General features: G+C 38.8%; 1 long non-coding RNA gene across 1 annotated transcript; it reads left to right on the forward strand.

Annotated features, from left to right (window-relative positions):
* The first annotated feature begins 21,634 nt into the window (after positions 1 to 21,634).
* Positions 21,635 to 23,078, forward strand: LOC103436180 (uncharacterized). The gene is made up of 3 exons (XR_011579769.1): positions 21,635 to 21,962; positions 22,443 to 22,540; positions 22,784 to 23,078. It is a non-coding gene; the product is annotated as an uncharacterized lncRNA (long non-coding RNA).
* Positions 23,079 to 23,433: the final 355 nt, after the last annotated feature.

A 23,433-nucleotide genomic window follows, 5' to 3' on the forward strand; every position in this document is an offset into this window, starting at 1 on the left:
CAGATATATATATATATATATATATATATGAAAACATACGGAACAAACATATAATATGTGTTCATTTAAGTTTACAACAAGTCTTTTGCAATTTATTGAAAAAAATCAAATGCAAAATGAAAATGATCTATTTTTTGTCTAAATGAGTTGCAACCTAGGCGGGTGCCTAAGCGGTCTAGGAGGGCGCCTTAGCAGGTGTAGGTACCATTTCTTAATTCTCAAACACCTAGGCATGAGGTTGTGACTAGCTGCTTAGTCCCTAGGTGGGGCCTAAATGGAGCTAGGCAAAGATTTTTAAAACAGTGCACAATTCTCATCTGCTTAGTCCCTAGGTGGGGCCTAAATGGAGCTAGGCAAAGATTTTTAAAACAGTGCACAATTCTCATCAAATAGTTTAACTGAGACTTATGCTAATACTTTTGGTGCAGTCATATATAAGAAATGTTTCGACTCCTTCATGCTGTAGCAAAATTCTCACGACAAATATAACCAATTTGAGTTCCCACAGTCCATAAAGAAAGCAAATATCTCAAATAAAAAGCAACTAAGCAACCTATTTTGAATCCATTAACCGGAGTGTTTGATGATAGAACGTTCCACTTATGGGTATGTGTATACCCGTTTATGCAATTACGCAATAGACAAACGGTTATACGAGGTAAGAGCTTAAATGGTTATGAATAAATAACTGCAGTTACTCTCCCGCCATAACCACTGCTCATCTATACCTTATAATTTGATGAGTAATTTTAAGAGAGTGTAACTTTTTTTTCCCCACCATTTTTAAACATGTAGAGAAACATCAAGGTGATGGAAGGCAATCATTGAAGATGGGTGGTGGCTTGCTGCTGCTTTCTCTAAAGGAAAAAGCAAGGGGACTACATTTAGTAGATCACTTCTAAACTACCTCTTTAATAGAAGTGGACTATATGTCTATTAGAGAGGTGTTTAGATGCGGTTTACCAAATGGGATCTCTTTAGTATCACTAATCTCAAAAGTTAACACTAGAGGTGTATTGTTCTTGTTGAGTCATTACAAATTATTATATTCAAAGGGTGTTGTTTGTACCATACTTGACCAATCCCGAAACTATTGAGCACCAGTCAACGTTATACCATCAAGGACCCAGAAGAGTTTCCCTCCAACCAGAAGGCCAATCACAGCGCGACACGTGTCGACATCAGAAGCCAATCATAGCGCGACACGTGTCAACATCAGAAGCCAATCACAACACGACATGTGTCAATGTCAGAATGAAACTAGAAACTCTCTTCTATAAATAGAGATCATTCTCTCACAATATTTCCTAATGTCATTTGTACTAAATCATTCACTAGTACTCACTAAAGGAGAGCTTGAACCTATGTATGTGTAAACCCTTCACAATTAATGAGAACTCCTCTACTCCGTGGACGTAGCCAATCTGGGTGAACCACGTACATCTTGTGTTTGCTTCCCTGTCCCTATCCATTTACATACTTATCCACATTAGTGACTGGAGCAATCTAACGAAGGTCACAAACTTAACACTTTCTATTGTACCAAAGTCCTCATTGATTTTGTGCATCAACATTTGGCGCCGTCTATGGGAACGACACTTATTCCCACTCTTTTCAGCTTTGTTAAGCTAGTTTCCACCATTCGTACACTCTCTTTTGACCAGGCATCCTTTTCCAACATTGGGAGCGAAGGAAGCCACAGTACACCGAATGACACCCTTCTTGCACCTGGTGTGAAGCAACGAAAGAAGGAACAAAAGAAGTTTGCTCTTCAGGCTAAAGTCGATGAGCTGGAAGCTCAGAACAACAAGATAGCGATGAAGAATGAGATCCTCCAAGAGTAGTATGAGAAGGTCTTCAAGATTCTCCACGAGGTTAGATATACTAAAACACACTAGCTTATCACCCCTGTGGAAGTCAACCATCAACTGGGTGCCCCCCAACACGGAGGGTCATTTGCCCTCGACATGGGTATTCATGTTGAGGAGCGAGCTACTCATCGAAATGTCGACCAACATAAGACTTCTCTCAACCCAGCTGCTTCGACCCGAAGCAGAATGAGTGGAGGAAGACACCTCCTTACGAAAGGAATGAAAGGATCGAAAGCCGTCTTTCGTGACTGTTGAGACTTCCTAAAGCAACGTCGAGACAATACCATCTATGTAAGCTCGAAGATCAATGACCCAAGGGTCTTTGAAAGACTCGGTCCCCTTCCATGTCCCAGGCTGGCTACCAATTTGGGGAAGGGGCAACAAGTCCTAGAGAAACATGAAGGTATAGGGGACTCAGAGATGTTCCGACAGACATACCTTGGAAGTCAGTACGGCGAGTCCAAGGAAAAATCACATGCTCTTGATCAAACCTTCCTACTTCCAATAGGAGATGGAGATTTACGAAAGAAAGCTCCAACGGTACATGACTCTACTTAGGACCCTCTTGTCTTACAGCTTCTTAAGGAAGTAAACAAGCTGAAGGCCAAACAACAAGCTGAGATACGTGATTGGAACCAACCTAGGCCTGGCTGTCTTACAAGGAGAATTCTCGACACCTCCCTCTAAGGAAAGACAAAGCAGAAGCTTGGCTTGCAACTCTATACTGGAAAGGAGGACCCGATTGAACACCTTAACCTCTTTGAGTCCACCATGGTATACCAACGAAGAGCGATGTCTTCTTTTCCCTTCCACCCTCTCTGGCAGAGCTCTAAACTGGTATTGTCGTCTTCCACCTGAGACGGTAGACTCATTTGAGGAATTGAGAAAACTGTTTGTTTCTCAACACATTTTCCAGACCGATCGCTTGCACTCTGCGGATGACTTGTACACCATACGCCAGAAGCCAGACTAGTCATTACGTACGTATGCTAGCCGCTTCAGCCATGAGTATTCCCGTTGTGCCAAGACAAACGACAAGACTGTCCTCAAAGCCTTCACGGTAGGCCTACGTGACTGTTTCTTTAAGTACTTGATCAATGCCAACACTTGGAAGACTTACTCTGAGGTGATGGCGCATGCTTATAACCATTCATCTTCCGAGGCAAGGACATACCAAGAGAAACCCCCAACAACCATCCCCTATCAGCAAGTGGGAAGTGGAAACCAGACCCATCCAAATGAGAAGACCTCAACCTTCTTTCACGGCAGCTGTGCCTCCCCCTGCCTTACTTGATACTTTGCCAAGTCAACAGACATATCAATCTCAGGGCAAAAGGAAAGATTTCCATCCTCACTAGTCTCATTTTAGTAAAAGGAGCAAGGGACACTACCGCGATAATCAAGGGTATCGCCACGATAATCTTCGATCCCAGGCAGTCAACACAGTGGGTCAAGCACGTGTTTGGACAGGCCCTACCCCGAGGTATAAGGCATACACACCTTTGAACGCCACATGTGTGGCCATTTACCCTAGCATATCACACCTGATACCGAAGCCAAAGCCGAGGCACCCGGATTACAAGCCCACGAAGAACACGGGCACGTTTTGCTGCTACCATGAGCATAACGGCCATGACAGCGAGAAGTGTATCACCCTTCGTGATCATATTGAAACTTTGGCACGTGAAGGAAAAATTGATCAATTCCTCCTTCACCCTCCAAAGGGTAACCGTAACCAACGCCAGGTGAATGTGATATATTCCATAAGTGGTGGCACACCCATATCTAAATCTTCCAACAAGGCTATGAAAAACAGTGAACGAGCTTTAAGGCCTGACCACCAAGTGTTTCACGTGGAAGACATCAGGGGAGGCAAGTATTAAAAGCCTAACTGGGATCCAATATGTTTCTACTTTGAGGAAGAAAGAGGTATCATCTACCATCACAACGACCCATTGATCGTGGAAGCTCACATAGCTAACCTTGAAGTACGACGAATCTTGGTAGACACGGGGGCTTCGGTTAATATTATGTTTGCTGAAGCTTTCAGGGCACTTAATATAGCTGAACACTTGCTCGATCGTTCGATTTCTCCTTTGATAAGCTTCTCCGGTGATATCGTACAACCTTTAAGGAGCATACACTTACCTTTCACCATTGGTACAGGCCCTTACACAGTTACCATTACCACTAACTTCCTGGTGGTTGATTGCCCAACGGCATACAATGTCATCTTAGGACGCACAGGCATCAATGATCTCAAGGCCATGGTATCTACACATATGTTGTTGATGAAATTTCCAACCCCCTATGGCAATGGTTACATTAGAGGAGATCAACTTAGTGCACGATCATGTTACAACACTTCGATCAAGCAACAACACCTGCCTGTGCCCAAGGAAACCCTTTCTATACACGACCAAGTCATAAAGACCAGCCTAGACTAAGCCAACTTGAATCTTCACATTGGCAACACTCAACCCGACGATCCTCGAGACGATTCTTTCACCCAGCAAGCACAACATGATGAAGAGTTGGAGAAGGTTTCTATCTCAAAAGATTATCCATAACGCATGGTGAAGATTGGCACCACCTTGTCACCACCCATTCGGTTGGCATTGATCTCTTTTTTGTAAGAGAATAATGAGGTCTTCGCTTGGTCATACGAGGACATGCCAGACATCTCTCCCAATATCATATGTCATCGCTTGAGTATTGACCCTAAGACCAAGTCGGTGAGACAGAAGCGAAGATCTTATAACGTTGAACGATACGAAACAATGAAGGCAGAAGTTGAAAAACTTAAAGGCATAGGCTTCGTCCGTGAAGTCAATTATCCAACGTGGGTAGCGAATGTGTTCCTTGTTAAGAAGAATCCGACCAAGGAAAGTCTCTTGCTCCAAAACTTCGCCCTTACTTCCAAGCACACTTCATCATCGTGCTTACCAATCATCCTCTTCGACAGATACTCCAAAGTCCTGACACTTCAGGACGAATGATAAAATGGGCGATAACATTGGGTGAGTTTGACATCTTCTACCAACCAAAGCAAGCTGAGAAGGCCCAAACAGTGGCAGACTTCATCGCCGACTTCACATATCCTATTGACATTGTTTCTACGCCTAAAGAAATGGTTTCATTACCCTCGGAAGCTCAAAAATAGAACCAACAACCCCAACATGAAGTATATATGTTGATGGCTCGTCCAACCAACAAGGTTGTGGAGCAGGACTAGTCCTTACGACCCCTGACAAAGTGGCGATGGAGTATGCTATTCGTTTCAAATTCAAGGCGTCAAACAATGAGGCTGAATATGAAGCCCTCTTAGCAGGCTTACATTTGGCCAAACACCTTGGGGTTAAACGAATTGATATCTTCAGTGACTCCCAATTGGTTGTTAACCAAGTCACCAACAACTTTGACGCTAAAGAGCTCCATGGCAGCATATCTGGCACAAACACAATTGTTGCTCAAGCACTTCCACTACCAGATCACCCAAATTAATCGAGCAGCAAACAGTCATGCAGATGCTTTGGCTCGCCTCGCCTCAGCGGTGGAAGACAAGTTTGGGAGAAAAATTTAGGTCGAATTGTTGGCAGCACTAAGCACCATGGTTGCGGAAGTGTGCAACTTACAGCAGGGGGATAGTTGGATTACCTCGATTTATAGATTTTTTGCTCATGACACCCTTCCAAATGACAAAGTGCAAGCTAAGCAGATTCGATACAAGGCTACCCGTTACTTGATCATTAATGACCAACTTTACAAGCGGGGTTTTAACCTACCATACCTAAGATGCCTTACACCCGCAGAGGTGGAAACTATCCTTCGGGAAATACATGAAGGAGTCTACGAAGATCATGTTGGATCTCGATCCCTAGTACACAAGGCTTTTCACCAAGGATATTACTGGCCAACACTCCACCAAGATGCCATCAGAATATCCCGCTCATGTGATAAGTGTCAACGCTACGCAACTATTCCTCACTCCCTCCTGAGCCGCTCACTCCTATGATTAGCCATTGGCCCTTGGCCCAATGGGAACTTAATTTGATTGGCCCAATGCCTGCAGGGAAGGGCAAGGTTCGCTATGCAATTGTTGCAGTTGACTACTTCACAAAGTGGGCCGAAGTAGAACCTTTGGCAACCATTATTGAGGCAAAAATAGAAGACTTCATATGGAAGAACATCCTTTGTAGATTCGGCATTCCCAATGCGATAGTCACTGACAACGGGCTACAGTTCGATAACAATAAGTTCAGGATGTTCTACTCTAAGTTCAACATCAACTTATGTTTTGCCTCCCCAACTTATCCCCAGTCTAATGGACAAGTTGAAGCCATCAACAAAATAATCAAGCGAACTTTGAAAACCAGCTTGGACGAGGCTAAAGGTTGTTGGCCAAAATTTGTACCCCAAGTTCTTTGGTCATACCGCACTTCGTATCAGACATCAACAGGAGAAACCCCATTCTCACTTACCTTTGGTACAGAGGCAGTTGTCCTAGTTGAGCTTGAGCAAGCAACGTTCCGAGTCCAGAACTACGTGCAAAGCGAAAATGACAAACAACTTACCTTCAACTTAGATCTAGTCGAGGAACATAGAAACCAGGCTCACTTGAGAAATGTCACCTACAAGCAGCGCATCTCCAACTACTATGATTCAAGGGTCAAACCTCGTTATTTCAAAGTGGGGGACTGGGTATTGAAGAAAACATTTCTCTGCGACAGAGTCCCGATTAAAGGAACACTTAGTCCAAACTGGGATGGACCGTTTGAAGTTGTTGGCATCAGTCGCCTTGGCTCCTACAAGCTAAGAAGCTCCGATGGCAAGACCCTTGGCCATCCATGGAACGCTGATCACTTGAAGTACTATTACAAGTAAAGTCACATTGTACAAGTGTTAAGCTTCAGCTGTTCGGTATCCTATGTAACGAAGACTATTTGGCATGAATTCAATAAAAAGGTGATTTAGACAACTTGGTCCTAATCCTCTTACATTCCTAGTAATGAAACACTAGGGTTCAAAGTTTCAACATGAATGCTTCCAACATGAAACAAAGTCTATGTTAACAAGACTATATAAATATACGAACAGCTTCACAGTATATTCGTTCAATCATACATTCCAACACATTCATACATAAGCCAACTGTGCTTCGAAAGGGTTCAACATACTTTGTGTCATTCGACACTTGCTACAATGTGCCTCGACATCTTGCCTTTATTCTCACCAACCAGATGATGAAATGTGAAGAAGGAACTCATCTTCATGCCACCAACCAGGTGATGAAATGTACAACCTGTACTCTCGGTGATGAAATGTACAACCCGTACTCTTCTTCATGCCACCAACCAGGTGATGAAATGTACAACCCGTACTCTAATATAATTTGGTAACTTGCCACTCATGCCACCAACCAGGTGAAGAATGAACTCATCTTCATGCCACCAACCAGGTGATGAAATGTACAACCCGCACTCTCCTTTATGCCACCAACCAGGTGATGAAATGTACAACCCGTACTCTAATATCATTTGACAACTTGCCATTCATGCCACCAACTAGGTGATGAAATGTATAACCCTTACTCTCCTTTATGCCACCAACCAGGTGATGAAATGTACAACCTGTACTCTCCTTCATGCCATCAACCAGGTGATGAAATGTACAACCTGTACTCTAATATCATTTGGCAACTTGCCACTCATGCCACCAACCAGGTGAAGAATGAACTCATCTTCATGCCACCAACCAGGTGATGAAATGTACAACCCGTACTCTCATTTATGCCACCAACCAGGTGATGAAATGTACAACCCGTATTTTCCTTTATGCCACCAATCAAGTGATGAAATGTACAACCCGTACTTTAATATCATTTGGCAACTTGCCACTCATACCACCAACCAGGTGATGAAATGTACAACCTGTACTCTCCTTCATGCCACCAACCAGGTGAAGAAGGAACTCATCCTCGTGCCACCAACCAAGTGATGAAATGTGATGAAAGGTGATGAAGGAACTCACCTTCGTACCACCAACCAAGTGATGAAAGCAACTCACCATTCATTCCACCTACCAGAAGACGAGTGGTACAACTTGTACATGTGAACTCCTAGCATTCATAAATAATCAAAAACCCTTAAGCTCAACAACTTAACTAGGGGAGCACTTATGCCCAACAAGAGTTATAGTCACCAATAAAGCCTTATTGCAAGCTAACAACAACTTCAGTGCATGGCATACGAAGATTAAGCTATTCAGCCCTCTTGCATCTGCTTCAGACATTTCCCATATGTAACAATGCAAACACTACAACTCGTAGAAAGCTTCACACATTCTTGATCAAGACAGTGTGAAGCAAAACCAATTTATGGTGCCAACAAGAGCTTCATCAAAGGAGTTCAACCACAATTCTCAAAAGCTTCACACACTCTTGATCAAGACAATGTGAAGCAAAACCAATTTATGGTGCCAACAAGAGATTCATCAATGGAGGGCAACCACAATTCTCAAAAGCTTCACACACTCTTGATCAAGATAATGTGAAGCAAAACCAATTTATGGTGCCAGCAAGAACTTTATCAATGGAGGGCAACCACAAGTCTTAAAAGCTTCACACACACTCTTAATCAAGACAGTGTGAAGCAAAACCAATTTATGGTGCCAACAAGAGCTTCATCAATGGAGGGTAACCACAATTCTCAAAATCTTCACACACTATTGATCAAGACAGTGTGAAGCAAAACCAATTTATAGTGCCAACAAGAGCTTTATCAATGGAAGGCAACCACAATTCTCAAAAGCTTCACACACTCTTGATCAAGACAGTGTGAAGCAAAACCAATTTATGATGGCAACAAAAACTTCATCAAAGGAGGGCAACTATAACTCGTAGAAAACTTCACACACTCTTGATCAAGACTGTTCAAAACAAATTCAATTTATATGGTTCGTCCAAACCTTCGACTACTACAAGGTGAGGCTTGCATCACAATCTCTTGCTCAACAGTGCGGAAGCAAAATTTGTATATGTTGTCTCTCTCACATTTTCAAATTTCTAGTTTCCAAAAAAAAAAATTGGGAAATTCAACAAAGCTTCATCAATGGAGGACAACTACAAATTCTCAAAAGCTTAATTCTATCTTGATCAAGATAGTGTGAAGCAAAATCAATTCATGGTACCCAACAAAGCTTCATCAATGGAGGACAACTACAAATTCTCAAAAGCTTCACACTATCTTGATCAAGATAGTGTGAAGCAAAATCAATTCATGGTACCCAACAAAAGCTTCTACTCCAAAGATTCACCTACAAAGCTTCAACTCCAAAGCTTCACCTACAAAAGCTTCAACACAAAAGCTTCACCTACAAAGCTTCAACTCCAAAGCTTCACCTACAAAGTTTCAACACAAAAGCTTCACCCACAAAAGCTTCACCAACAAACGCTTCACCTACAAAAGCTTCACCAACAAAAGCTTCACCTACAAAAGCTTCACCTACAAAATCTTCACCCACAAAAGCTTCACCTACAAAAGCTTCACCTACAAAAGCTTCACCCACAAAAACTTCACCCACAAAAGCTTCACCCACAAAAGCTTCACCCACCACAAAAGCTTCACCTACAAAGCTTCACCTACAAAAGCTTCACCAACAAAAGCTTCACCCACAAAAGCTTCACCCACCACAAAAGTTTCACCTACAAAGCTTCACCTACAAAAGCTTCACCCACAAAAGCTTCACCCACCACAAAAGCTTCACCTACAAAGCTTTAACACAAAAGCTTCACCTACAAAAGCTTCACCCACAAAAGCTTCACCCACCACAAAAGCTTCACCTACAAAAGCTTTACACTATCTTGATCAAGATAGTATGAAGCAAAATCAATTCATGGTACCCAACAAAACTTCAACCTCAAAGCTTCACCTACAAAACTTTAACACCAAAGCTTCACCTACAAAGCTTAAAATATATATATATATATATATATATATATATATTTTCGAAAATTCAAAAATTCGAAAATTCGAAAAAAAAATTGCCTAGGCCTCCTCTTCTTTGGGCCTAACAACTTTCATAACAAATATATATGAATGAGGAGTTTTGGGCTACCACTTAGAAAGGAAATGCCTCATTCGTCAACTCCCTCGACCGGAGACTTGGGGGACTCCTACCATATGCTACTGCACCTTGATACTCGGAAGTCTCACGACCACTCAGTGACTTGGATTTTTCAAGTCTCCAACCGAGAAGTTTTTCTCACTCGGGAAATTAAGGGAGCACTACCTCAACATACATGCTTCACTCATAAAGCTTCAACATACAAGCTTCAACAAAAGAAAAAATTCAAAGAATTTAGTGAAGAAGGCCTTGGTGTATTTAGCATAATACGTTGAAATGAAGTAAAGCTTGTTTGTTGATACCTCCGCTAAGTTACAAATATGTACATATACATAAATCAAAATAAACAAACAAGAGGGAGTATTCACAAAGGTTGCTCTGGAGAAGTCTTAGCAATCGGCAGAGTCCCAAAAAGAGAAGGCACCGAAGGGTGATTATTCGAAGCCTCAGTATTGGGCAGAACCCCAAAAGGAGAAGGCATTGAAGGTTGATCATTTGGAACTTCATTACGCGGTACAGCCCCAGAAGACGAAGGCAATAAATGCCTTTGGAACAAACCCACAAACCTCTGATGATCAAGTAAAATCTGACCATCAGATTCCTACAGCTAGTCAAGGTTCATCTTCATGTTTGTAACGTAGTCATGTGCGAGTCTGTGCAACTGTTTATTTTCATGCTTGAGCCCTCTGATCTCCTGTTTGAGACTTATCACTTCAGCCGCCAATGATTCAACTTGGCGGGTTCGAGCAAATAGGCGTTGGGCCATATTAGAAATAGAACCTGCACACTGAACACTGAGAGCCAAAGAATCCTTAACAGCCAACTCATCAGACCATTTGGAAAGTAGTCTGTTATCTTTGGGTGTGAGAATGTTCCTTGCCACCACCACAGCTGTCATATCATTCTTTATCACAGAATCCCCAACAGTAATTGGACTAGTAGGGGATAAGAAGGATGAGCGCCATATATTGTCTTGAGAGGGCATGACTGCCTCTTCACCAAAGTTCAAGTCAAAATGACGGTCGGATGGGCCAGACATTCTTAGAAGTAATGAAGGAGAAATGAGGTGCAATAAATCTTTGAAGTACAAAAATAAGGAGAAAATTCTTACAACCAATAACTCTATGAACGTACTTCTTGCACACAATTGGTGCCCCTATAAAAGAAAGCGCAACAGGGCCATTGGTTCAAAAATCGAAGAGGCACCACTCTTCGGATTTCGAGAAGCAGATTTTCCTGAGTAAAATATGTCGACAATCCTTACACGGAACAACAGCTCCTCAGGTACCACTGATAACTTTGCCAAAGATCTTTGACAAAGTTTAGACACATAAATTTTGAAGGTCCAGGTACCCTACTATTACCCACAAGGGTAAAGGAACAACACCACTACTTGATAACTGGAAAGTCCATATGTGTGTCAACCTCCGTGCTCCATGGCAAGGCAGACTGGCAAAAATGCCCAACCTTTACTCACATTCGAGAAAACACTCCCAACAAGATTGCTTGCTCAAAAATTGAAGAGGCACACTCTCCGAATTTCGAGAGCCAGACTCCTAACAGGATTACTTGCTCAAAAATCGAAGAGGCACTGCTCTCCGAATCTCGAGAGCCAAACTCCCAACAGGATTACTTGCTCAAAAATCAAAGAGGCACCGCTATCCGAATCTCAAGAGCCAGACTCCCAACATGATTGCTTTCTCGAAAATTGAAGAAGCACCGTTATCTTAATCTTGAGAGCCAGATCCCCGACAGGATTGCTTGTTCGAAAACCGAAGAGGCACCGCTTTCCGAACTTCGAGAGCTAGATTTCCTTGGATAAAGCTTATCTGCAATCTTCACACGTAACATCAGCTTTCCAGATACCACAGACCACTTTTTCAAAGTGCTCTGACAAAGTTAAAACAAGTGAATCTTGCAGCTCCCACTACATTACTATGACCGAGAAGGGTAAAGGAACAACATTACCACTCGTTATTGGGACAATTCCTATATATGTCGACCTTCATCCTCCACAGCCAGGTAGACCTGCAAATAAAAAAAATTCTTAACTTTTCTTCACATCCGAGAGGGCACTTTCAGCAGTCTCTCGAAATACTCAACTTCTTTTCCCCCCCGATAATACCTCTGCAAACAAGCCACACCATAGCAAGAGTATCTCATATCATCAGGGTTAAAAGCAAAAGTATACCATATCATGATTTTCCATGTCTTTTCCTTTGGCCTTGTTCTTACCTACAAGATAAGGAGAAAAGAGCAATCGGTCAGCACTTAGAATCAAGCTTCCAGTCAGGAACTGACTGCCTGGAACCCCTTGCCTGATTACTTACCTGGCATTGCTCTCGAGTACTCATCTTCAACATCTTATGCTTCCAGAGAAGATAATGCATCTGCCTGAGGAACTGATAGGGCAAGTGAGAAGGATACAAGGAAGCATGTGGAGCTAAACGTAACAGAACACGTGCCGATACATCCACTACTGTGTCAACAGCAAAAGTATCCCATATCATCAGGGTCGATCGTACTCTAGATTTGATAGACTTGTTTTGACTCTCAAATTCTTGAGTCGGCCTTATACTCTGGAGGAAACCAGAAAACCCTCCAGCCCAGTTTAAGAATAAGCCTGTGGAAAGTTACTTCTTTAAAAGCAAAAGTATCTCATATCATCTCTTCTCCATTTGCTTCTCCTTATCCTTGTTGCTGTTTATGACACAAGGAGAAAGAGAACAATCAACCGGAAGCCGAAGTCGAACCTCCGATCCAGGTTGCTTGCTTGGAAGTCTGATTGCTTACCTTGTTTGTTACCTCCTTTGGCAAATCTCCTAGCTCGACGACTTGGGGGACTCCTACTATAGGGGTTGTATCACACTTGTCCAATCCCGAAACTATAAGTAAGCTTCAAGTGAAATTGATACATTACCTTATGCATCTTCATCGGTTAAAGATACCACCCCTGGATGGAGGAAAAGTACTTCCAGAGAAGATGCCACATCTACATATGAGACAGATAAGGCAAGTGAAAATGATACCACACTTTGGTACTTAGAAGTTTTGTGATTACTCAATGGCTTGGATCTTACAAGTCCCTAACCGATGAGCTTCCCTCACTCGGGAACTTAGGGGAGCACTATTTGTACCATACTTGACCAATCTCGAAACTACTGAGCACCGGTCAACGTTATACTGTCAAGGACCCAGAAGAGTTTCTCTCCAACCAGAAGGCCAATCATAGCGCGACACGTGTCGACATCAGAAGCCAATCATAACGAGACCCGTGTCAACATCTGAAGCCAATCACAACACGATACGTGTAAATGTCAAAATGAAACTATAAACTCTCTTCTATAAATAGAGATCATTCTCTCACAATATTTCCTAATGTCATTTGTACTAAATCATTCACTAGTACTCTCTAAAGGAGAGCTTGAAGCTATGCACTTGTGTAACCCTTCACAACTAATGAGAACTCCTCTACTCCGTGGACGTAGCCAATCTGGGTGAACCACGTACATCTTGTGTTTGCTTCCCTGTCCCTATCCATTTACATACATATTCACATTAGTGACCGGAGCAATCTAGCGAAGGTCATTAACTTAACACTTTCTATTGTACCAAAATCCTCACTGATTTTGTGCATCAACATGTGTTATTATTAACATTTCAAAAATCTTATTGTGCGTCCTACTATCAATTTTTTCATTTTAAATATACAAAATTTTGAAGTATACAATGAGATATTTGGAGTCCCGATAACAACTCCAATTCAAAATATATACTCATATTTGGGGTAGTTCTATCCTCCACCTAATATTGTTAGAAATGCTTCCTTATTTGAATAATGGAAACGGAAGTACTAGAGGTTTCGCTCTTTAATGCATCCTTTAAATCGACCACACTTTTAAATATTTTCATGTGGCATCGCATGATTGATTTTGAAACCGCCACCTTAGCATACGTAATGCATCTCTCAGCAGAGATGCCACGTAGCAACTCGATTGTTGTGAAGGTGAAGAATTGGATTAGGATTTAGGATTGAATGAGAATTCTTCAGATATAATATTAGGAAACATTTTTGTTCACCACCCTTAACTATAGGGTATGCTCATCACCCATCTAATAGCTTTGACATGTGTCATTTGACTTAACTATAGTTAGTTTTTAATTAATTATATTAAATGAGATATGGTGCACTTCACTCAAGGAGGCCAAATTTTTGGGGTGTTACTATCCCCACCCCCTTATTTACTTCTCACACATTCGTTGTTAATTTATGTCCTTTGATCGCCATCACTTCATCCGTTCCGACAATCGAAAATTAAGTTGGTGAGTGCTACTTGGGTTTTTGTTGATTTCTGAAAGTATGCTTTTATATTACCATTGGATTAGTTTTTGGTGACTTTTGATCACTCTATTAATTGGGTTTTCATTTCATGACACTACAACAAAATTGGTCTTTTGCTGTGCACAAAGAGCGTCGTAAATGGTTATTTACAGCTTTCCATTATAAAAGTGTTTTGGCCAACGATTAAAGTCGTTGGAAATGTTAATATTTAAGGAAGATATGGTGATTTGTTGAAGGGGAATGAAATTATAAACTATGATTACGGTTTGCCATTATAATGAGAATGGTGGGTGAATATGAATGAAATTATGGAATGAAATTTTTGAATTCATTTAATATAAATGCTTTCCCAACTGAGTTTCTTCGTTTGATGAAAATAATTGACGGGAAAGGTTGATAATTATAAACTTGATTGGTTGGTTTACCATTAACGCATTATGGTATGAAATTCCGATATTTTGTTAGCCACGTTAGTCATGGCTTGAGATTTGGCATGTGACTTTGTCAATGTGAGATAAGTTAGTTCTATGACTGAGACTATCTTTAAATTGATACATGAACTGGTTGCATAATCTGTTTTGGTGAGAAATTGGGAACAAATTGGTTGAATGTGACATGTTGACTAAAGTTTAACCCTTCATTTGTAAGAAAGAAAATAACTGCTGCCATGATAGCTATTCTTGATTCAAGGATTGTTTTCACAACTTTCACATTGATACCTATGATCTCATTCCTTGTGTAGTAAAATATGACATAGGTATGCTCTAAAAACAACACTAAAGGAATGTCAAAATTTGTTTTTGAGCAAAAGTAACCATATAACAGATGATATGGAAATAATTTGAGTCAAATTTGATCAATGACTCATAATTCGGTTCATTTGTGATCACTTGGTATTCTTCTTTCCATTACCTAGTGATGTGATTGGAAATTCCAATAATTTTGGTTGGAATTTTGGAACTTGATTTGTCAATTTTAATCGTTGGTTGAAATTTTAATATTCATTTAGCCAACAAGACTTACGGCTTAAGGTGGATATTATTTTGCAAGGGAATGTGGCTAGAAATTTTGAGAAAGAATCGTAGTTACGACTATGTATAGCCAATGATGGTGGATGGTTTACCAATGATTGTAATTATTATGTTAGTATATGTCTAACCAATAGTAAATGTGATTTGATAATTTAGTAATTATTTTAAGTTATGAAGACTGCGGCTTGATGTTTGATAAATATTTTGTCAAAGTGTATGGCTAGAATTTATAATATTTATTATGCTAATAAATGTTGCTGGGAATCTGAGTATACGGGTGAGAATCATGATGATCTATCTGTTAATTTATTTGTTTTGAGTTGAATAAACTCGTAGACTGAGGTTATGATCTTATTCACCTTAAATGGAATAATGGGAAATGCTTGTAATTACAAAAATTGGTTGGTATGGTTGCCAGAATTATGAGTATATTGATGAATTCTTGTTAGTAGTGCCATTCTTTGTGATTGTGCAAAGATTGGTGGTGAAGTCGTGCTGAGACGATGATAATTGTATTTGTGAGTTGTGATTCAATGTTGTCGAGCTTGATGTTAATTAAATTTGATTATAATTAAAGAGTAAATGCCATTTCAAAATTGTCATTCGGTTGAATTGTGGCATTGGTGGATATGGAATTGATACTAAAATTTCGAGGATGAAATTTTTTTAAGGGGGGAAGAATGTGAAATCTCATTCCTGGATTTCATTATTATAATCTACGTATTGGTATTATAGAGATTTTATATTATTTTTCGAGAAATTAATTATTTAAAATCCGTAGACCATTTGAGGTCACAATTTATATTGTTGATATCGAGATCACAAATGCATAGGCGAAAGCCGTTTACGAGTCCGGATTATAACGGTATAGTTACGGACGTTTGAAGTTGTTGCTAAAAGAAAATGAATGAAAAGAGAAGAAAAAACCACAGGAGTGGCTGAAAGAAAGAAGGAAAAAAAAAAAAAAGCCACGGGAGTTGCGAGAGAAAAGGAGAAGAAGAAGAAAAAAAAAAAGGGAACATACCCCCTCTTTTCGCCAATCATCACCTGAAATCACCACCACACTCCTTCTCCTTCGATATTCATTCAAGATTGGACGAAAATTGGGTTGAATTTGGTGAAACTCGCACCAGTGGGTGCAAGGGTTCCTTGTCTTCAATCCGCCATTTTGGAAACGATTTCCTTCGATCTCCACCACCATTGGACTCCCCTTGAGCCTTGGAACAAACACTAGTACAAAAACATGTTTGCGCGACGCAGCAAATTTCGTCGCGCAAAGTATATTTGCGTGACGCTAAACACAAAACGTCGCGCAAACAGACTTTGCACGACGAAGGCTTGCGTCGCGCAAAGGCTGTTTGCGCGACATTTTATGTGTTGCACAAAATTTTGGCGCCAAACCATCCCAACTTTATGTGACGCAGGTGCACCTACGTCGCGCAAAACAGCTTTGTGCGACGTAATTGAACCTACATCGCACAAAGCTGTTTTGCGCAACGTATGTGGTGTCGCGCAAAGTCGACGACTTTTTTTTTCTAAAATAACCACACATAAGGGCCTTTTTCTTCACACTCAACCTCTCTCTTTCAGACTCTCCATCTCTCTCAACCTTCACCATCTTCACCTTCAAGAATTGTATTTATTTGATTAATTAATTAACTATTTATTGATTACATGTATGTTTGGATTTTTTTTATTTTTGTGTGTTTATGTTTTTCTTTAATTATCTTTGTCAATGCTTATTTTTAAGAAGTTGAGTTTTGGTTTTGAACAATTGAATGAGTAGAATGAATGACTAGGAGTATGAAGGATTTTGATAGGTTTAGGGAAACAAAAGCTAAGAAACTGTAAGCTGCTAAGTTAACTTGATCTAATTTAGGGATAGATTGATGTGTGCTAAAAAATGATTTCATTTCTCACCAAATTGGGAGGAGGAAACTAGAATGTTAGAGATTTAGAGAAGAAGCCAGTTTATAGCTTTGTGAAACCACTATTCTATTACGTGGTTAGCAATCATTTTAGGTGTAGTCTCTACCCTTTACGATTTTGAATACGTGGTCTCATCATATAGGTCCTTAAACAATAATTTTAAGGCAGGAGTGGAAGAGGTATACAATAAGTTAAAACTGTGGAACATAGGAAAATAAAAAATATAAAAAAAAAAACTTTGCGCAACGCATGTGTACCTCCGTCGCGCAAAGTTTTTGTTTTTTTGTTTTTTTTTCCTTTTGCTTTTCTTTTGGGGTTCTTGCATTGCCTTTTTCTTTTGTGGTAGCCACTTGTGTAAATATTTTAAATTGACGATCGAATTAGTTCCTTGTATTCATATAGGATCCAAGAGTGTAGCTGTAAAAAATCATCAAAATCGAAGTTAAAATAACCGTTAACTCGTGATTTTTTTCTTTTATAACCGTCGAAAGGTTTTGTCCCTTTACTTGATCTCTAAAGGTTTGTTTTTTACCATTTTTGGCGTATGCGATCTCAAAGCATATACAAATAAGTTTGATGATTGGATCGTTGACACTGGTTTTGTACGATGTGTATCCCATTAAAACAATAGATTCCCTAATACTTATATTTTATTTATACTTTCATCAAGTATAACATAAGATTTTGTGGTATCCCCTTGTGTAAATGTTTTAAATTGACGATCAAATCAGTTCCTTGTATTCATATGGGATCTAGGAGTGTAGTTGTAAAAAATCATCAAAATCGGAGTTAAAATAACCGTTAAATCTTGATTTTTTTCGTTTATAACCATCGAAAAGTTTTGTCCCGTTACCTGATCTCTGAAGGTTTTTTTTGCCATTTTTGGCGTATGCAATCTCAAAGCATATACAAACAAATTTGATGGTTGGATCATTGAAACTAGTTTCGTACAATGTGTATCCCATTAAAACGATAGATTCTCTAATACTTACATTTTATTTATACTTTCATCAAGTATAACATAAGATTTTGTGGTATCCACTTGTATAAATGTTTTAAATTGATGATCGAACCAATTCCTTGTATTCATATAGGATCCAGGAGTGTAGCTGTAAAAAATATCAAAATCAGAGTTAAAATAACCGTTAAATCGTGATTTTTTCGTTTATAACCGTCAAAAAGTTTTGTCCCGTTACCTGATCTCTGAAGTTTTATTTTCTGCCATTTTTGGCGTATGTGATCTCGAAGCATATACAAACAAATTTAACGGTTGGATCGTTAAAACTAGTTTCGTACAATGCGTATCCCATTAAAACGATATATTCTCTAACACTTATATTTTATTTATACTTTCATCAAGTATACCATACGATTTTCCGGTATCCACTTGTGTAAATGTTTTAAATTGACGATCGAACTAATTCCTTGTATTCATATAGGATCCAAGAGTGTAGCTGTAAAAAATCATCAAAATCGAAGTTAAAATAACCGTTAACTCGTGATTTTTGTTTTATAACCGTCGAAAAGTTTTGTCTCGTTACTTGATCTCTGAAGTTTTGTTTTTTGCCATTTTTGGCATATGCGATCTCAAAGCATATACAAATAAGTTTGATGATTGGATCGTTGACACTGGTTTTGTACGATGTGTATCCCATTAAAACAATAGATTCCCTAATACTTATATTTTATTTATACTTTCATCAAGTATAACATAAGATTTTGTGGTATCCACTTGTGTAAATGTTTTAAATTGACGATCGAATCAGTTCCTTGTATTCATATAGGAACGAGGAGTGTAGTTGTAAAAAATCATCAAAATCGGAGTTAAAATAACTGTTAAATCTTGATTTTTTCGTTTATAACCGTCGAAACGTTTTGTCCCGTTACCTAATCTCTGAAGGTTTGTTTTTGCCATTTTTGGCATATGTGATCTCGAAGCATATACAAACAAATTTGACAGTGGGATCGTTGAAACTAGTTTCGTACAATGCGTATCCCATTAAAACGATAGATTCTCTAACACTTATATTTTATTTATACTTTTATCAAGTATAAATAAGATTTTGTGGTATCCACTTGCGTAAATGTTTTAAATTGATGATTGACCCAATTCCTTGTATTCATATAGGATCTAGGAGTGTAGCTGTTAAAAATAAACAAAATCGGAGTTAAAATAACCGCTAAATCGTGATTTTTTCGTTTATAACCGTCGAAACGTTTTGTCCCGTTACTTGATCTCTGAAGATTTTTTTTTTCCATTTTTGGCGTATGCGATCTTGAAGCATATACAAATAATTTGACAGTTGGATCGTTGAAACTAGTTTTGTACAATGCGTATCCTATTAAAACAATAAATTCCATAACACTTAATTTTATTTATACTTTTATCAAGTATAACATAAGATTTTGTGGTATCCACTTGTGTAAATGTTTTAAATTGACGATCGAATCAATTCCTTCTATTCATATAGGATCCATGAGTGTAGTTGTAAAAAATCATCAAAATCGGAGTTAAAATAACCATTAAATCTTGATTTTTTCGTTTATAACCGTCGAAAAGTTTTGTCCTGTTACCTGATCTCTGAAAGTTTGTTTTTTTCCATTTTTGGTGTATGCGATCTCGAAGCATATACAAACAAATTTGACGGTTAGATCGTTGAAACTAGTTTCGTACAATGCATATCCCATTAAAACGATAGATTCTCTAACACTTATATTTTATTTATACTTTCATCAAGTATAACATAAGATTTTGTGGTATCCATTTGTGTAAATGTTTTAAATGGGTGATCGAACCGATTCCTTGTATTCATATAGGATCCAAGAGTGTAGCTGTAAAAAATCATCAAAATCGGAGTTAAAATAACCGTTAAATCGTGATTTTTTTCGTTTATAACCGTCGAAAAGTTTTGTCCCGTTACTTGATCTTTGAAGGTTTGTTTTTTTTCCATTTTTGGCGTATGCAATTTTGAAGCATATACAAACAAGTTTGACAATTGGATCGTTGAAACTAGTTTTGTACAATGCGTATCCCATTAAAACAATAGATTCCCTAACACTTATATTTTATTTATACTTTCATTAAGTATAACATAAGATTTTGTAGTATCCACTTGTGTAAATGTTATAAATTGATGATCGAATCAGTTCCTTGTATTCATATTGGATCCAGGAGTGTAGTTGTAAAAAATCATCAAAATCGTTGTTAAAATAACTATTAAATCGTGATTTTTTCGTTTATAGCCGTCGAAAAGTTTTGTCCCGTTACTTGATCTCTGAAGGTTTGTTTTTGGCCATTTTTGGTGTATGCGATCTCGAAGTATATACAAACAAATTTGACGGTTAGATCGTTGAAATTAGTTTCGTAAAATGCGGTATCGCATCAAGTTCAATAGTATATATATTTATTAAGTAGATTTAAATTTATTTATGTTTTACATATAATACTTAAGAAATTGAATGATATGTATATTTATTAAGTAGCTACCAATTTATTAGTCAGGTTTTTGTTAGTAAAATATATTATTATGGGTTTTATGTAAAAATAATTAAATTTGAAGTGAGTAAAGTCACATTTTTAGTAATTTTTATAATAATTTCTTTTAAAGAAAAAATACCTTGTGCGACGCCTTTATGCTCGCACAAAAACACTTTGCGCGACATCGAATGGTATACCTACGTCGCGCCAATTTTGAATATTTTGGCACAAGTGTAAAAAATAAGCGCCAGTTTTGATAATTTTGGACAAAATCTTCCCAGACCCCTTCGCTCTTCACGCCCTCCTCTTCTTCCCAGACCCTTTTTCTCTCTCTCTCACTTGGCCTCTCTCTTCCGTAGCCTTCCTCCTCTTCGCTCATCACACCCTCTTTCCCGTAGGCTTCCTCCTCTTCGCTCATCACGCTCGAACCCCAAATCTTGAACCCCAAATTGCACCAATCTCGAACCCACTGTCGGTTGTCTCTCTCCCTCTTATTCTAAACGACGGGCAGCCACCACCCCCTTCGTCGTGCTCGTCTCTCTCCTTGAAAGTAAGTCTAATTACAAATTATGGAATTGTGAAATTAAGGATTTTGATTGTGAATTGAGATGAATTTTAGAATTTAGGGTTTTAATTTGGGATAAATTACTAGGGCATGGGATGGATTTCAAGGTTTAAAAAATTGTGAATGGGAATTAGGGTTTTAATTTTGAAATGGGGATTGAATCAGGTTTTTATTTGGGATAAATTATTAGGAAATGGGCTAAATTTCAGGGTTTAAGAATTTCTCTCTATGTATGTTAATAGTTATCGTTACAGTTTAAGAGACTGGAATCATTGTAGCCGTTCAAGGCCAAAAACTAACTGAAATAGCTGTCATGATCGATACAGGGGAATTTGGTTTGTATTTATAATTTCTGTCCTGGATTATGTTAGGTTGATTATGTGTGTGTTATCATTGCTTCAAGAAGATTGTGTTAATAGTCAAAAAATCGTGAGCATAGTACAATGATATCTGCACTGTATGGGTAGGAGAATTTATAGAAGGAATGAGGGTTCTAGATATCATTAAAAGGCCATTACAGATTCTTTTTGACAATACTGCTACAGTTTTCTATTCTAAGAACAACAAGAGGTCTTCAGGAACCAAGCACATGAATATCAAGCACAGATTGGTCAGGGAAAAGGTCAAGACATTTACATTGGTTCATTATTTATGGAATTAATTTCGAGCTTTGATATGCTGAGTTAGTAGGAGTATGAAATGGTTATAGTTCGAGTTAAATAAGCTAGTTTTCTCACAGAACCTTAAGTTATAGTTTGTTTCTAAATGGTTTGAATTCATGCATTTATCTTCATTGTTAGTCGTTTTTGTCTAGTTTTAATTACATGTCTTGTTTGGTGAATATATCTATATCTGCACTTGATGAAATTACAGTTAACCATCTTAGTAAAAGGTTCCTCTTTTAAATTGCACTTGTAATTACCATACCAAAATCTTACAGTGGAATCTCAACATAAAAAACTGAGATAATTTGATTATCCCCAAGCCCCAAACGCCCTCCCCACCCCCTTCGCCTCTTTTGTGCTCCTTTGGCTCCTTTTTGGTCGTTTTGTCTCTTCATACTTTGGTCATGTATTCATATATTTCTGGTACATTGTTGTAGGTGAATACACACCTCATGCCCCGCCCAATATTACTTACTAGGCATGGAGAGAGTAAGGATAATGTTAGAGGCAGAATTGGAGAAGACAATCCTTTGAGGTTTGTCTTTGCTGTTGATTATCTTGATTAACAACACTGGTTTATTCATGTTAAAATATGCAAAGTATAGTAACCGCTCAAACTTATCTGATCCTTAATTATTTTCTCGTTTTTTTACACTTAAGTATGCTGCTATTCATGTTTCTATTTGCTAACATACAATGGTGTTGCTCCCGCCACAGTTTCATTTCAGTCTATTATACAATTTGGTTTTGCCTCATTATAAGACCTATTCCTTTGAAGGAAGAAGTGACAACCCTAAGGGGTCAGCTTGCGGTCCATGGCGAGCAGGTTGAGGAGATGAAGGCCTATGTCGGGCACATGAGAGATCTTGTACGAGCCATACAGATGTCCGACCTCCAAATCTCGCTACCAATACCTAATCTTGCTACATCTTCAACCTTCGAGCCATTTCACTCTGCCAATACCCAGTAGCCATTCCACTTAGACAATTACTTGTAGTTTTTTCTTTTTTTGTTCAGACATCTTGTATGTATATTTTCATATATTTTATAATTAAATAATTTTCTTTGGTTAATTAATTATTGTTTAGAATTTAATTACAATATTATTAAAAATTAAAAAAAAATATTTTTGACCAAAACAAAAAAAGGGGTCTCTTGTGCGACATACGGTGCGTCACGCAAAGAGGCTTTGCGCGACACATCGTACGTCGTGCAAAGTGGCTTTGCACGATGCAGGACGTGCGTCGTTCAAAGCAGCTTTGCGTGACGTAGGGGCATGCGTCGCTTAAAGCCTCTTTGCGCAACGCATGTTACTTCTTCATCACGCAAACCTTACCGTCATTGCTTTGGCACGACGGTTAGTGCGCGACGAACGTGCGTCGCGCAAACCCTTAGGCAACAATTTTTGACTTTGCACGACGAAGTACC

The sequence above is a fragment of the Malus domestica genome, chromosome 04, assembly GCF_042453785.1.
Source record: "Malus domestica chromosome 04, GDT2T_hap1".
In the NCBI taxonomy this organism is placed as follows: Eukaryota; Viridiplantae; Streptophyta; class Magnoliopsida; order Rosales; family Rosaceae; genus Malus; species Malus domestica.